The sequence below is a fragment of the Ammospiza nelsoni genome, chromosome 2 (assembly GCF_027579445.1).
Source record: "Ammospiza nelsoni isolate bAmmNel1 chromosome 2, bAmmNel1.pri, whole genome shotgun sequence".
Lineage (NCBI taxonomy): Eukaryota > Metazoa > Chordata > Aves > Passeriformes > Passerellidae > Ammospiza > Ammospiza nelsoni.
This window is the reverse complement of record NC_080634.1, coordinates 103,639,415-103,656,668: the sequence shown is the minus strand read 5'-3', so window position 1 is coordinate 103,656,668 and position 17,254 is coordinate 103,639,415. Positions and strand designations below refer to the sequence as shown.

Genomic DNA, 17,254 nt, shown 5'->3' with positions numbered 1-17,254 from the left:
CTTATCTGCATCTGGTATTATTTATACACACACATATATAAAAGGCCATCTTCCACCATCTTATCTACTGCTGACTGAGAATAAATCATGCAAGGAGAACAGGCCAGACTTTGGGACCACCTTGGGGAATACCCCACCCCACAGTTGTTGCCTTTTGGCAAACACAAGCAAGAAGCACACGTTCACTCTGAAGTCTGAGGAGGCAGATCACATATACAGAAATGGTGGGTTTCAGTCAAAACACCCTCCTTTCTGACAAGAGTCACTGCTACTCATGTGACCAGGCTCATCAAGAGTGAGAACTGGAAAAAACTGCAGGATGGAGTCTGCGTGTGCCTCCTGGCTGAGATGTTCAGCTGTATTTTTCCTTGGGAAGGAAAGCTATCCCTGCACCATGAAAGCAATAAACAAAGTGGGATTACTGGTCAGCAGCTCAATGGATACTATTTTCAACAGCCCTATAGTAAGTAAGTACTAACTAGTAAGTAAGTACTTATAGCACTTATAGTCAGTACTTATAGTTAGTAAGTACTCAGTGACAGTAAATGTTACAAGCAAACGAACCACCAGAGAGAGATTTTCATGGTATCTCTACCCATACATGCATAAAATACCAGTTTGTACAAATCCAAAGTATGTGAGGTTAAAGCTAATGGGCAAGCTTTGTTGAGCATCTCAAAAATCAAATTAACTGCAATCAAATTCATGGCACAACTCAGGGTTCATTTCATTACTATCAGAAAATTCAATCTCTGAAATCTTACAATATTAAGCTAAAGCAATGATCTTTCTGTTAAAGTTCTCTCTTTTTTCATTTCAAGGTGAAAAAAAGCTGGCATGCCTGGGGAAGGTGAGGGTGATGATTCCCAGTAGATGCTACTGAAAGCTTGGCAAACATTTAATCAATTACTGTTACATAAAGGAAAGGAGAAAAACCCCAAACATCCTTTCAAACACACACTCAAAGACATGTAGCATTACAAATTCTACCTCTTGCATCTATTTCTACATCATGCCTTTTCCTGCACAAATGCATATGTAAGCATAAACACACATGCATATGTAGGCATATACATATTTAAATTCAAAATACAAATGCATTAGGGAGCTAGTTAAATCTGCTCATTGCTGCAATAACTAATCATATCTCTGTGCTGTACTGCAGGTAGGAAAAGTCAGAAGTTCATTGCATTAAATTCAGGCATTTCCCTTTTTTAATGAAGCTGCATTTTTGGTTTATTTCACATTATGCACTCTTTAACCTTACTGCAAGACCTAGCTGTAGAATACTCACTGCAATTTCAGACTCCTTTTTTATCCCTCCTCTTCAAGGTTTCCAACTAGGTTTCTCTGCAGGAGTCAAGTGCAGTTTTAATAAGGCAGATGAGGCAGGGCTTCTCAACTGCTTTTGATAGAGGTGAGGTGGTCAGCTCTTTATTGACTTTCTGCAGTACTGCAGCTCCAGACTGTACAGACAATCTTGCTTTATGAGCATGCACCAGGCAGAAGGAAATGGGCCTGGAAATTTCCAGCCAGCAGTGTTTGATGCACTGCTTGAAAAGCTGCACAGTGTGCATATAAAGGAAACTAGGGACAGCCTTTTTCCTTGTTGTTGTTGTTGTTGTTGTTGCTAAACCATCAGCTGCAGTGGCTACATGTACCTAGGAAAGGCTGCTCAGGAGCCATTTTAAGAACTAATATGTCTCAGGAAAAGGAAAGAAAACAACTCTGCTTATTTTGTGCACATTCGAGAGTGCTGCATATCAAAGATCCTTTTATAAACACTTGGAAAAATCACATGGGAGGTAATAACCCGCTGAATTATTTTACTGTCCTCGTCTTGTGCAGGCAGGCACAGCACATCCACACTGTATGCAGGGCACAGCTGCACTGATATATACACATCCTCACAAGGGGATGTGGAAAAAAGGAAGCAATCACAGGCTGGTATCATGTACTATTAAGGTTTTATTGGTACCAGCATGGAGCAACTGCATCACTAATTAATGGATGCACACAGGCTACACACATCCTTCCAATCGAGTGGCAATAAACCCAGGTAGCCTTTTCCACCCTGATACATAGATTACTTAGGCTATTTACCCCACTCCTTGTTTTTCTGGACTGCACATTCCCCTCCTCCCTCACCACCCCACATCTACACCAGCAAGGCACATCCTTGAATTCTGCTCTGACACAGGGGAGATGAACATCCACGGAGATGAACACGATGAGCTTCGCACATGGGAGTGGCAACTCTGGACCAAGTCTGTAACAGCAGATGGGGATCAAACTATGCAGACAGGAGGTTTGGAACCCTCCCCCAAGATGTGTCCATATATGCCAACACAAAAATAAGCATTAAAATCAGGTTTGACATCTCTCTGTGCCTCTTTTACTCCCTGCCCAAGGGGGACAACATCCTCCTGCCCCAGCACAGCAATGGTGAGCAGATCAAAGACAGCAAGAAGGTTCAGACACTTTGGCAGCCCTACAAAAGCCAGAACAGACTCTAGTCCCTACAAAATGTACCCACAGAGGGCTGCACAGCCCAGCTCACACCCAGCTGCAGCTGCAGCATCCTCTGCCCAGGGCTGGCTGAGGGAACCAGGTCCTGCTGAAGCACCACACCTGAGCAGGCAGCACTGCTGCAATGTGCACAGCACACTGACACTCCTTTCAGCTAATTGCAAAGCTCCTGGGGATTCTGAAAATAAAGCTGTACACACACATGGGTTCAAAAACCTTACAGCTACAGTGCTCCTATCAGAGGATATATCCTTACTGCAAGCAAGCCTTAACTATGTGTTTAAATTCTACTGACTTCAGGGGACATAAGGGTTTGCTTAACTTTCATTATACCAGCCATTTGTTTTACAGTTACCTGGATAATATGTCTTGCCTTTTCATGTACAGCACTGAGGTCCTTCCACAGTAGGGTATTACTTCTTACACATAAATGGAAGAGCAAATAGAAATTGAGGCATTTTTAGCTAGCTAACTGAAAAACATGGGCAATGACAGGGAGATGATTTTGCTGCACACTGCAATGCTATCTGAGGGCTCCTGAATTTTCACCTGTGAGATAAGCATCAGTGAACAGCTACAACATAGTCCTTAAAGAAGGGCAACAAAAGGACAGTAATCCATAGCAAAGAACATTTCCATACTGAGTTCTGCATTTTATTTTTAAAAATGCAGCTACAGGGAACAGATATCCTGTGAAATAACAGATGTTAGAATCTCACCACACATACACTACTGTAATTCAGATGACCTTGATGAGTTAGAAAGCCAAGCTTAAGATAAATGTCCACTTTCTCTCATCAATGCCCATCTTGAGCAGGGAAGGGTTGTGCTGGTGTTTAGTTATCTGTTTCCTCCCAGTTCCCCATCTGCAGTTCTCCAAAGTATGTTCTTACAGCACTTCAGCTAGTTTTTCCAAATCAGATGCTGCTGACATCATGAATCTTATGAATTTTCTTTGCTGACAGGGATTAGATACTGCTTCACTTTAACCCCCCAAAGTGGCAGAAGCGGAGACTGGCCTGGACCTGCTGCCAGTTTGTGCTCGGGCTCTACTCCCAGTAGGCAAGAGATGCTCAGGGCTTCTGGACAGTCATATGCAATACACTGATTTAATCAAAATTACATACCAGTCTCACTCTTTAAAGCAAAACTCAAACAGTCAAACAATTAATTATTGCTTTAATTCTTAAGATCTTAAGATCTTTTATTTTTAAGATCTTAGGATCTGCATGTGTTCAACATACTCTAAGAGAAGAAAGAGACTGGCATTGTCTTTCAGTCTTTTGCTGGTGGCAAAGCAGATTATTCCTATCATGTTCTGCAGGGGTGCTGTCAAATGCTGTTTCAGGCTATGGGCCAAAACGTACCCCCAGCCCATGTGCTCAGCTCCCACTGGCACCAGTGCTATCTCCACCATGGACTGACAGTAGTAAATGGGCAGAGATGTGCTGGCTGCTCAAATAGCACAATCTATGTGCTGAATAATTCATTTTAAACTGTTGCACAGATGTCAAAATGTTATTGCTGATTTCTAGCCAGCAGAATGGGCGTTTCTTCTCCTGATATGAGTGTGTCATGCCTGTAATGCCAGAGAAGATTTGGGGGATGTCTCAGCCAGAACAGCAAAGCCCATACATGGCATGCCTATGAAGATACAATTAAAATGATCACTTAAGGCCACCTTTCACTCTCCTTATTAGGATTCTCCTGCAGATGAACTCACCCATTGCCTCCAAGAAGTTTCAAAAAAGCAGCTCAAAGCATGGAATGGTTACATATGTTTGAGGGTACTCTCCAACAATCACTCCAGCCCTTTGGATTTCTGTTGAAGTCCCATGGAAAAACTCTAAGTACAAACAACTTAAGAGTCATGCATGAGTTTGGATAACAAAGTAAATCCAGACAAACAAAAAATAAACCCCTGCCTCTGTAAAGGGGAACAAATAAATGTATCCTACAGAGTTTGCCAGCCTAGCCACGGAGAGAGCTCCATGGTACAAGCCAAAGATCCTTCTCCTCTCCAAAATCAAGGAAGAGAAAAGGAGTTTTTCTGTGTTTCTCCTTCCACTAAACCTGGAGCAGTCAATAAGGTGCACTCTGACATTTTCCAGGCACGGGCTTCCCCAGCCAGGTGGGCTCAGCTGCTGGGCCAGCAGCCACCTCCAGAGTGGGCTGGGAGTCCTGTGTGCAGGTGGGCTGGGGTGGCTGGGGCTGACAGGAGGAGTGCAAGAGAAATGGGAGAGAACCAAGAGAGTCACGGGTTTTGAGCTGAGGTCAGAGACCAGGGATCTCTCATACAAACCAAACAAGCACATGCACCCCTGCCAGCCCAGGAGCGTCACTACTAGGGACGCATCAGCTAAAAAGTGGGATTTTTCATGCTCCTAGATGGGCTTCTTCATGTCTGCTGGTCTGTGTGGAAACAGACCTCAGCTTAATGAGGTCTAATTTGTTTCAAATCCATAGGTTTCTTTTTAATAATTAACAACCACCATCACTCAGCACAGTCATTCCTTACCTCTGACTACTTGCTATTAGGAATGAAATTTACTGTGAAATATTGTTAAAAGGTGGAAAGCAAGTGACATAATTCACGTTTTAATTAAAAAAATATATATATCACATGAAGCCAGAGCCATAGAAGGAATAATAACTGAATAAGCCCAAAAAACCCCCACCCCAACCCAACACCTACTCTTCCCTATGACCCACTTCATTCTTGTCATGCTATTTGAATTCTTCTAATTGACTTCTCTTACTGGATGCTCTGTGCCCAAGCCATATTTCAGATTTTCGCTCTGCGATTCCAGGAACTAGAGAACGTGTCGGCATCATTACCATGAGCATTACACACCCTCACACACAAGGGTCCAGGAACTACAATTAACACATTAAGAAATAATAACTGCCAAGGGAGCAACAGAAGATAAACAGCATGGAGCTGATGTAGCAAGAATTCTGCTTGGGAAAGGGCTGTCTCTTGGGTAACGGGCAAGGCAGAGGAACTGAAGCGCTGTGCAGCACTGCCCATTTACCAGAGAAAACCCCAAAACCAGTTGAGCTGTTCACACATTAATTTCTTTATTTAATTTCACTAAAGATATTGCTGGCTTTAAACTAGATTTTGAAGGAATCCGAAGGCTCCTGTTCTCAAAGAAATAATAATCATGTCCTGTTCCAAAGTTTAAAATTGGTATATGTTTTCTGGTATTTGAAAACCTGCCCTGGAGTGCTGTGGGTTTGTCATTTTCTCGTTCTTTTTCAGTAGAAGCGAGAAATACTTATTTCTTTTACCTATACATCAAGATATATTTAAAAAAAAAAACAAAAAACAAAAAAAACAAACACCTTTTTCCTACTTGCTAATATCTCTTTTTATGATTGCCTGGGTTTTTTTGTTGTTTTTTTTTTTTTTTTTGGTTTGGCTAGGTTTTTTTTTTTTTTTTTTTTTAATAAATTTAAATATTTGAGCTATTTTCCCAATTTTCCCAAGGGTTTTTAATGAAAAAAAAATTCAGATTCCAGAGTCTTTTAATTAAAGCTTCCACTCTGAGAATGTTTTGTGTGAGTAGCCCTGCAGAAGCTGCACAACAAAAGCCTGCAAGAGCATGCCAACCATTTGGATACCTATTTATCTTCACCACTGCAACCAAGAGAAATCATGGAGCATTTGGGAATTTGATCCCTTTGGGCATCAGTCTTGCCTTTAGCTGCTGCTTTCAGCTGGACCAGCCAAAGGCCTTAATACTTTTCAGTGAGATGAGGAGCTGAAGGAACACGATGGCACGGGCGAGGTTTATGAAATGCTTTGTCTCACGTCTCTCCCACCTTGGGGCTGCACAGTCACAGAAAACCCAACAAAAATATTGCCATTAAAATGACAGCCTTTCCTACACTCACCCAAACCCCTGTGCAGGAGAAGGGAGGCAGAAGAGGCACAGACACACAGGGTGGGATTTGCGCTCTGCTCAAACCCAGCTTTTGGGAGAGCCTGTGACCCGCGTGGGGCTGGGGGCCTGTGACGGGCGCGGTCCCCCCGCTGCCCCCAGCACGGCTCATCAGTCAGCTCAGACATCTCAGCAAATCACATGGCACTTTGTAAAAGCATAATTGTTTTTATTTTCCAATTTTCTGTGTTTTGTGTAGAGTGCTGCTGTGTTCAGGCGAAGTGAATAAAAGCATAAACAGCAAGCACCATCTGGAGAACATTCTTCCAGCACACTGAGAAATAGCAGCCGCCTGTGCGCTACCTGCTATAAATAAATGCCATTAAAAAATGTCCAAAAAATTGTTTGTTCCTATTTGATGGAACTGTAGTCACATAAAATCTTCCTTAACCCTGTCTTCAGGTACCCAACACCTTCACAGAAAAAAACTCCACACAGATGTAGGTATCTGTATCTCTTTATGTTAATATGGGTATTACTAATAGAATAGCAACCCTACACATTATTCTAGTAACACAACAGAGGTTGCAACTTAAATGTAACACGTGAACAAAGCACTGAAAATCCAAATGCTTTTAAAACTGTACCAGGTTCACAATAGGGAGATATCTCACAGCCCACTAGCAAGAGAACAGGCAAAATTATTCATTCTCCAAACTGATAGTGTATCAGTTCAGAGGGGAAAAAAATAGCAGAAAGTCCATAATTTATTTTCAGTCTACACAAAGCCACATCTCCCTCTCTGCTGACAAAATACAGACCAAGCTGGCTGTGGGGCTGTGATGAGGCTCTGCAAGGGTCGGAGTTTGCTGTGTTTGTTTAATCACTGCAATTAGAGCTACGCAAATAATGGAATTGTTTGCAATAGTGGCAAGGCTGGGGTAAAAAATTTAAAAAGAAATATTTGGGCTGAGTGATTTAAAAACAATTTTGGTAAAATGAAAAAATGAAACTGTCTAGTCTGTTCTACTCAGATTCAACTCAGAATCCATTCAGTTTGAAATGAAAAATACATTTTCACACTGGAACAAAGCATATGAGCAATTGTCATTTTTTCTTCTTTTTCTTTTTTTTGTCAGACAAACATTTTCAGCATCCAGGAAGGGATGCTTAGGAGAGCTTGCTGCTTCTTGGGGAGGGAGGAGAAGGTTTGCCTATCCCTTATCCCAGCCTTAGACACACCTCAGGCTGCTGTGCAGGGGCAGGGCTGAGTGCTGCATTTTCCTCCCTTGAGGCAGCTGCTGCCAGCCCTTCTCTTTCCCATCTCTGCTCGGGGCAGCTGCCCTGCCCAGGGAGCCCAGGGCGGGCAGGTAGAGGTGGAATGGGAACAGCAGCACTGCCTTTTCCTGGCTCCACATGGCTCTTGGTGGCACAGCTGGCACTGGGTGGGTGACTCTTCCCAGAGCCACACAGCCCTGGTGCCCACACGAGGCTGGGGTGTGCTCTGGGACATGGCATGGGGCTGAGCATCCAGAGGCTGACACACACGCACTCTGAAGCCTCCCAGATGAGCCAGCAGCCACCAGTAGGAAGAAGGATTTGGAGAAATATTAGTGGTTTTCTCCCTTGTTTTAAACCCTCCTTATACTGGCAGATGTCATGAAATGAGAGGAGCGAATCTGCCTTGTTCAACAGCACCCACAATAGCAGGCTGGGTCCCTTTCACCAGAGAGTGGCTGAGATTCCTGAGGCACAGGGCATATCACCAGCACAGCCACCCACCACCATGGAAGGACAGGAGTGGAAGTGATGGACCTAAACCAGATCCAGCCCTTCCCTCCAGCTGTGGCACTCTGTCCAAACCCAAACACTGGTGTGGTCACAGAGCAGCTCTGCTAAGGGCGTGCTCTTGGCTGGGACTGGCCACCATTCCCACTGAAATAACGGCATCACTCCCACCATACTTTATCCTCTGCTTCACTGGGACTCAGCGTGCAAGGAACTGCATGAATAGGGATGAGGGTCCAGTCCCTTCCCTGATGAAATCATCATCTCAAACATAGCAAGGGCAGGAAATGATAATGTGGTTAGAGTTCTCATTAGCCATGTTTTCCTAATATTTATATTTTAGCTACTTTTATTTACAGAGCCCACTCACACTAGTTAAATTATATACTTTGCAAAAGAATACAGAGGCTGTCTGGAAGTGAATACACTGGACTGCTGATTTTGTTAGGATTATAATGATGATTATCATGATTAACCAGCCCTGATGAATAAGATTTTGCCATACCAGGTGTGGAGGGAAGGCAGGTGGTGGGAACACGGCTGTCTGTCCATGCAAGCACGCGTGCATGCGTGCGTGTGTACGGGGGGGAGGGTTGTTCTTTGTTTTGTTTTTGCCTTTGGTCAAATTCAAACAATGTGCAGTAACAAGAAGTAAATGTCATTTTCCTCCCATCCATCTTAATTTGGCATCCATTTTAAAGCTTACCTTTGACCTTTTAAAATGTTAATACACTTAAGCAGATATAAAAAACACAAAGCTCCTGGAAAAATTAATCACACCCATATCACGATGCTGGTCTAAAAATGTAACATCAGTTATTTTCCTATTTAAAGAAACATTTGTCCAGTGCAGATGCAGAAACTATGCTACAATTACCTATTATTTCCTTTTCAAACAAATAACCACATTAAATGCTATAGCAAAAACCTTTCAGCATAACCAGCACAACCTACAATGGATCTGTTTTGTTGAGTAACTGCCTAAAATCACAGAAAGGGTCCTGAAATGGACCTTGAGAAGTGTCCTAAGCCATCCCTCAGCCCCAGGCAGGGCCAGCTAAATCTTAACCATTCTTGACAGGAAACCTTATTTAGATTTACTTTAAGTAGCAGCCTTAACTAGAACTGGGGAAAATTGCAAAATTCAAATTATATTTTATATATATATATATATATATATATATATATATATATACACACGTGTATGTATAAGAAAATACAAAGAGACAATCCTGACCTAAATGAAAACTCTCCCTCCTCTGACCACTTCATACCCTCTAAACAGAGTCCAAAACAGGAAACTCTAATAAAAACACCTCCTTCCTTTTTAAAAATAAAAGGCTACTCAATTGAGAACCTCAGCTCCTTGAAATGCAGGGGCATCTCTTCTCAAGAAAATCAGAATTATCAGATCCCAAAATATTTGGGTATTTATGCTGCAGACCAAAGAGCTCTTTAGTTCCACTAAAAAGCAAATACAAGTAAGAGTGTTGACCAGCCTTTCCAGTAACCAAAGTGAGTCTAAGATGTCTGTAGCCTGCTTGTGATCAAGGGCACCCACCTTGTCTCCTGACCCAGTCATTCTGGTGGGAGAATGCACTGGGTCCCTCCAGGGCAGTCACTGCACAGCTCTGGAGTTACATGAACATGGGGATCCATGGCACACAGCCTTATGCTGCTTCCACTTTCCTGTCTGCAGCACTCATGGCATCAAATTGATGGCTACCCCCATCAATTTAATACCCCCCTTTAGAGGACAGAAAGCTGTGGTGACAGCCAAAATGCATCCTAAAAGAAGTGATGATTTCACAGCGAAACACAGCTGTTACACAAGCATCTAAAAAATCAGTTAGAGACCTCAACATCAAACCCAAACCAAAGGCAGATGCATTTCCTTGGTGAGCAGGGAAGTAAATTCCTTGCGTCTGTTTTCTTCCACCTACCAGCAACAACTGGAGCGTGGTCAAGCAGTTTTCTGCAAAATGAACACAAGCGTAGGCACAAGGCTGTGGGCAGATGTGAGGTACTGAGCTTGGCACCACCAGTCCTGGGAGAGAACACAGCCCTTGATGTATCTGCACACACAATACTGCATCTAACCCAGAGCCCAGTTTGCTCTGTCACAGCAGCTTTGTGAATCCACCCTAAGCAAACATGGCTTCTCCAGCACGGAAAGGCAAGAGGAAACTCCATCCATCCCCCAGGGACCAGAGATGAATTACAAGAATGTCACATGAAAACAGAAAGGCTCTTCTGTGTGCTCCTTCTTCTAGGATCTGCTTGTATGTTCCTATTTCCTCCTGGTCTCCCCTCAGCATCCCACAGCCTGCAGAGCAAGCTCTGGCTATGTCAGAAGTACTCTTCCCCCCTTTCTGCAGGGCAGACCTCCTGGCAGAGAGCTGCCTCAGACCTCCAGCCCCACCACCAAGGCTGGAGATGAAGGCATCTATTATTCAGACAGTATGCCTGACTTCTTGGTTAAGAAAATCCTGATTAAAAAACAATGTGTTGCCCTTCCTGTTTGCTTTGCAGTGGCCTTGTGTAGATCCAGCTCTACAGCAAGTGATCCATCACCAACAACCAAAAAGATGTGTATCACACAAATACAAAAATACTTCACATTTCACTTTATTTTCTGTGTCTTCCATTCTCACTGCCCATCTATTCCAATGTTCCCCATTATCTTTTCTTTAACCTAATTATTATAGATATATGTGGAACACCTAATAGTTTTCTTTTAACCAAGGACCATTTTGTGCAATACTGCCACATAAGCTTCAAAGACCATCAAATTTTAAAGAAAATAAACACAATGAATTAACATTTCTCACTTTGTCACTCCCAACCCTTTATTTCTTGATTTTTTTGCTTACACGCCACAGAATGTACATGTGCCTTTGTCACACTGCTTGTGAACAGTGCATTTGCCATATTCTGATAATCACAGATTAGAACTTCAGTAATACTCCTCTAGTTCATTAGTTTATTCAGCAGGCACAGATTAATAACTGATGAGCTACAAAAAGTTGCTATTGTCTGAGTCAGTCACCAAGTGACTAACTTGGCCATTCAGGCAGGGAGAAGTTTTCTTTTCTGAAAGGTGACAAGTAGCTATGTAATGACTTCTATTATTTTCTCAATAAACTCAGAGAAAATAGGACACTGCAGCTAGAAAAACACAGAAAGAGAAATTAGCTGCTACTGTCATTAAGGATTCAGAGACTGATAAAGAACAGTTGGTGCAATGCAGCTGGAGAGGCTTTTCAGAGTAAAGTGATTATTCTCTGGCCATTAACAAATTATTTTTTCCTGGACTGAAAGACCTGCACTCCTCCAAATAACCTGGCTTTGCTATGAGGAGCACACTGACTGCCAGGGCAGGCAAGAGCCATTGCCCTCTTGGCCCTCCTGGTGGCCACTACATTTCCGCCTCTTTGTTTCCATGCCACAGGAAAAGCACAGAATAATTAAAAGGCTGAAGCACATGCACACATTGGAAGGGAGACTGGTTTTCAAAATTAGTCTGACCAAATGAATTTGGAGCTGCACCAGAATGCTCAGGGACCTGCCCTTTGCAGCCCCACTGAAGCTCAGTGAGGAGTCACAGCAAACTTCCCTCGCCTCTCTTGTCATTCAGAGCTCACCCCCAGTCATCAGCTCAGAGATAACACTAAGATAAGAGATTTGGGGACACAGTCAGTCAGTCCTGAGGCTTGTTTTGACATCTCTGTGCCTGCCATGGGAGAGGTGGGGGTAACCCAACAGCAGCTGCCTTCCTTCTGCTATAGTGGCTGCTCTCTAGCCACTCTAAGGGGAGTGGGAGCAGTACACAGACCCGGGAGCTGCTGAGCTGAAGGACACCTTGTTTCTGAAAGTGTGGAGGAAACAGGAGACCTACCCCAGACTCTTTGTTTAATTCTTGTGAACATTTAGCCCTCAGATATCTTTAAGAAGCATTTCCAACAACTACATGCACAAATTGAGATCAGTGATGAGTGATGTCCCTCTCAGGTCCATACTGGGACTGGCATCCCAGTATGTATCAATAACTGTATCAATGGCACAAGCAGTGGGATCAAGGGCACCCTCCACTCTTGTGTGAGATCCCACCTGGAATACTGCATCCAGCTCTGGGCTCTCAGCACAGGAAGGACAGAGACTCGTTGGAGCAGGTCCAGAGGAGGCCACAGAGATGGTCCAAGGGTTGGAGCACCTCTCCTATGAGGACAGGCTGAGACAGCTGGGGCTGTTCATCCTGGAGAAGAGAAGGCTCCAGGAAAACCTTACAGCATCTTCCAATACCTAATGAGGACCAACAGGACAGACTGCAGGGACAGATGTTTTAGCAGGGCCTGCTGCAATAGGACAAGAGTTTTAAACTAGGGTCAATTTAAACTGGACATAAGGAAGAATTTTTTTACTGGGAGAGTGGGGAGACACTGCAACTTGCCCAGAGAGGTGGCAAATGACCTATGCCTGGAAACATTCCAAGTCAGGCTGGACAGAGCTCTGAGCAACCTAGTCTAGTTGAAGATGTCCCTGCTTACTGCAGGGGGGTTGGATTAGATGACCTGTAGGTCCCTTCTAATTCAACTATTCTATGATTCTATTAACTGGGAGCAACAAAAGGATGCTGAAAACAGGTCCTGCTCAGAGGGATGCAGTCACTAACACCCAAAGCCAGCAATTGACTGTGGAGCAGCAGCTTACATAAGGGTCCCCAGGACACCCAGCCACCCACAGGATGGGCAAAATCCTGCAGCTGTGACCCTGTAAACTCACCTTGTCCATGTTACAGCACTGCTCTGTGCACCGAAGGACAGCACAGACAGAACTGGGTGGGGGTGGGTAAAAAGGAAAGCCAGAACTAACAAGCTACATTAAATCACCCAGCAGAGCAGCTCCTCCACAGAGTGGCCTATTTACAGAGCAGCTCAGTGCCCTAGGAGGGATGGGCAATACTGCAAACCCAGGGAAGGAAATTCCCTAGGAGAACTGAGACAGGCTAACAAAGATCCACACAACCTAGGACCTCTCATACAGCCACCTCTTATTTGAAAGCTAGAGTCTGGTGGGAGGATTTAGGCCTGCAGCTTTGAACATAAGATAAGGAAAACTTTTTCATCCTGAAAACAGACTGTGAAACTAAAGCAATGCTGGAAAATGTTTTACTGTATTGTTATTCTGTAGATGCTGTTTCTGGAGGCAGGACCCAGCACAGCCTGATCTCAAAACAAAGCCATCCATGGCTAGTGCCTCACATCACCAACCATCTCCTTCCCCTTGAAATAAAATAAAATAAAAGCAAGTACCCCCATAAATCATTCCTCCATCCCAGTTTCATAACAAGAATATTTGTCAGCTCCCATTTTACATCCCTTTCTCTGGCTGCCTGTTCTACAAAGCCACCATTTCAGCTGCCTGTGCATACAGACCAGCAAGCACACAGCACCACAACAGCTCCCACACTCCCATCCTCCTGTCTCAGAGGATGGCCACCTCTCTTCCACAAACCCTCACCTGCACTGCCATATGTTTTCCAGGGGATTTTTAAAAAATCTTTTTTTTTTTATCAGTAGCTCTGGGGCACCCATCAGAGGTACTTCAGCTACCGTAACAATCACATGATTTATGTAAAAGTAATTGAGGTTAAACTATCTGCCACATCAAACTCTTCACATTTGGCCCCATCTTTAGGACCTAGAAACATCTGAAATAAATAAAGCCATGTGTCATTTAACAGGGTCTGGGCTTAATTAGGATCATTCTGGATTTTATGGGAAAAGCTTTGTCCTGGCAGCTTTACATAGCTGGTCTATCTAACTTGTAAGGTTATCTGCTTTTTTTTTTTTTTTTCTTTACCTACATCAAAATACTTTTCCACACAGCTTTTCCTTTTTTTTTTTTTTTTATCCTCCAACCAGCCGGATGACAACCCCTCCTTATCTCTGGCTGTCTTCCATGCTAAAATAAGAATGCTGTTGTTATGTTAGGCCAGGGAGCTGCACCCTTGCACCTCCGCTCCCTCCCACAGCACAGCACGCCGCTGGCTGCGCAGGAATGCCCCAGCTCCCATTTGCTGGGCAGTTTCCTCTGACATTGCTGCAATTTACCCTTCAGCTATAATTTCTATTTCTAAATCACAGCAGGCCTCTCGTGCCAGGCATTTTGTAGCCCGGAGTGCCAGCCTGTGTCCCGAAGGGCTGGTGCTCCCCAGCCCATCTCCAGCGGCGCTGCCTCCCTGGCACGAGGGCGAGCACGCAGCCAAACGCAGCTCGAAGGATTCCATCAGCAGCAGGGAACGACTGGATTAGAACAGGGCTAGGATTAGAGACTGATGAGTTGCTGTGAGGCTGCTAGGTCTGTGTGACTGGCTCCAGCAGCAGTGTTTGAATGTCAGACTGTATCCCCTCCGAGCAGAGAGGTACCACCGACCTCGGGTCTCAGACTGCCGTGTGCAAGGCAGCTGATGGAAAGCAAGGGGCTTGAGCTGGGGTCTGAACGCACAGCCCTGTACAGATGAGACCTTGGCAGGTCAGGCAGAGATGAGGAGAGAGAGAAACATAGAATGATTTGCCCACAGCTACACCGGCAGCTTGAGTCAGAGGCAGAAACGGGAGCCAGATTTAAAAAAAAAAATAGTTCCTCATGCAGGAGATGAGCCAGCAGCCTTTGTTACATCTAAATGCATTTTTTCCCCTGTAATTCATACTGCTGCAGGCTCTGCACAGTGAAGTCAAGCATCCTGAAGTTGTAGGGTGCTCAGTGTGACCTGCTGATTGTAAACGCCAAGCCTGCTACATGACCAGTTCCATTCTCCAGTCCATGCCTACAACGCAATCTGTGCATGTTGCAAAAGCTTAACACTCGCTTTCTTTTGGTAGGAAGTGACCAGGACCCTGCAAAACCCATCACTGAGGTGATTTCCAGCCTGACCCAGATAGCTCTGGCTGCTGGATCGCCTCCAGAATTTAGTGTACACACAGGAACTCAGCAGCACTCTCCAGTCAACTCAAAGAGTTATTCCCTCTTCAAATTTGGCTTCAGTCATCTCTGAAGGTGAAAGAGACTTCAGCTTCCCCCATTGGAGCTCCTCACAGAAATACTATAAAATTCATCAAAGATGCCAAGGACAAACCAGTGAGGATGCATTAATTGATCAGGTTGCTCTGGGAGAGTGGTGCAGGGACCACCCTGGCTATCAGCAGCCTCCTCTGCCAGTTACTGTAGTTACATCTGATTAACGGGGCCACTCACGGCCTCGTGAAATGGAAGCGCTTTTCAAATTTACATATTAAAAAAAACAAACGGAGGTGTGCTGATTTCTGTCCTATGGAGTGTTTCAGACATAACGTTAGTAATCAGCAGCATATTTGTGAGAAAATATTTACTTTGAATGCCAAGCCGATTTGCTAATGATAAATGACATGAAAGGTTACTTAAAAAAAGGAAAAACATTTCCTCATCAAGTTTAAACGGAAAATACCTGAAGAATTAATGGGCAACGAGATACTCTTTCCTCTTTAACAATACACCCCCATTAGACAATATATATACTTTGAATCCCACATTTGAATAATTTTTCTCTCTAGAAAAATAATTCTGATGGAGAATGTGCAAGAAAACTACCATCAACAGCGGTAAATGAACCAAAGCCGAACCAATCTCTCAAAAAAGAGGTGTGTTGGGGGGAAATGAGAGAAGGAGAAGAACTGCCCAGCAACTCCTGCCCAGGGCGCTTGCACCCCGCAGCATCCCCCGGAGGGATGCAGAACTTCTGGAGCACGACACTTCACCCTGGCATCCACCGCCACGTACGCCCGGACCGCGGCGACGCCGGCGCAATGACCCACGCCCCGCGACAGCCTCAGCCCGAAAAAGCCATTCAGGGAGCCGCAGGTGACAGTCCCTCCGCCTGGCACACTCCGGGCGACAGCGGCAGGGATTTCTGCCCCAACTTCGGAAGGGTAAATTCTCCTCCTGCGGCTCGCCTGTGACCGGCTACGCGAGGGACCCCAAATGATCCCATTACCGCCCATCTTGAAATGCCGCCTGCACGTTTCTAATCTCCTTTGGCGGAGCGCGGGCCGGGCGCCGATCGCCGCCGCGGCCGTGCCGAGCGCGCTGCGCCGCCCGTGGGGCAGCAGGAGCCGCGGGGGGCGATGCGGGCTCCTCCCCGCGCACCCACGGCCGCGATTTTGGAGAAGTTGCGCAGGCAGGAGGAGGAGGAGGAGGAGAAGGAGGAGGAAGGGCGGGGGTGGGGCGGGTGGCTCTGCTCGTGCGGTCACGGTCTCGCCCCGTCCCCGTCCCCGCCGCGGTCCCTCCGCGCCCCCCCAGCGCCGCAGCCCCACTGCCGGGACAACCCGCACAAAGCCGCCGCCGCCACCGGGATCGCGCTGCGCCCGCCCGGCGCCACCAGAAACAATAGTCACGGGCCGAAGCGGGGAGCGGGGCCGCCGCCCTCCCCGCGGCACCGCAGCGCCCGGCCGCCCGTGGCAAGAAGGCTCGGGGGGGTGCGATTCCCGCAAAACGCCGCCGCCCGGCCAACCTGTCACCGCTGCACCCGCCCCGGGCTGTCGGTGCGCATCCGCTCCGCGGCACCTACCTCCGGTGGAAGGTGCGGCAGCCCCTAGCTGGGCTCCATGGGGCCGCAGCCGCCGCCCGCTCTGTCAAGCGCGGCCGCCGCCGGGGACGCGCCGCCCTGCCCTGCCCGGTACCGCGGCCCGCTCCCCCCGCGCCGGGCGGGCCGGGGCGGGGCGAGCGCCGGGGGCGGGCCCGCCCAACCTGCGCCACGCCCGCCGGCGCCGCCCCCGCCCTCCCGCTGCCCGCCCGCCCGGAGCGCCCGGAGCGCCGGAGGATGCTGCGGCGGGCAGCGCCGGCCTCCCTCATACCGCGCTTGGGGTTTGCTCCCTGCGCCCTTGAAGTTTTGACCTCGTCTCCTCCGCGTTTATCGGGGATTGACCACGATTCTGACTTCCTGTTTTTCTGTATTCCCTCTCCACCTCTTTGCCCTTCTTAATTCCTCCTCTCGCCCCCCCCCCCCCCCCCCC

The 17,254-nt window shown here is 46.3% G+C and overlaps 1 protein-coding gene across 1 annotated transcript in view; it reads right to left on the bottom strand.

The window, feature by feature from the left end:
* The window catches only part of RAI2 (retinoic acid induced 2), a 43,796-nt gene extending 26,872 nt beyond the window's left edge, over positions 1–16,924 (bottom strand). Inside the window, exon 1 of the mRNA XM_059467063.1 lies at positions 16,810–16,924. The gene's annotated coding sequence lies outside the window, so the exon portion shown is untranslated. The remainder of the gene's footprint in view (positions 1–16,809) is intronic.
* Between the last annotated feature and the right edge of the window lie 330 nt (positions 16,925–17,254).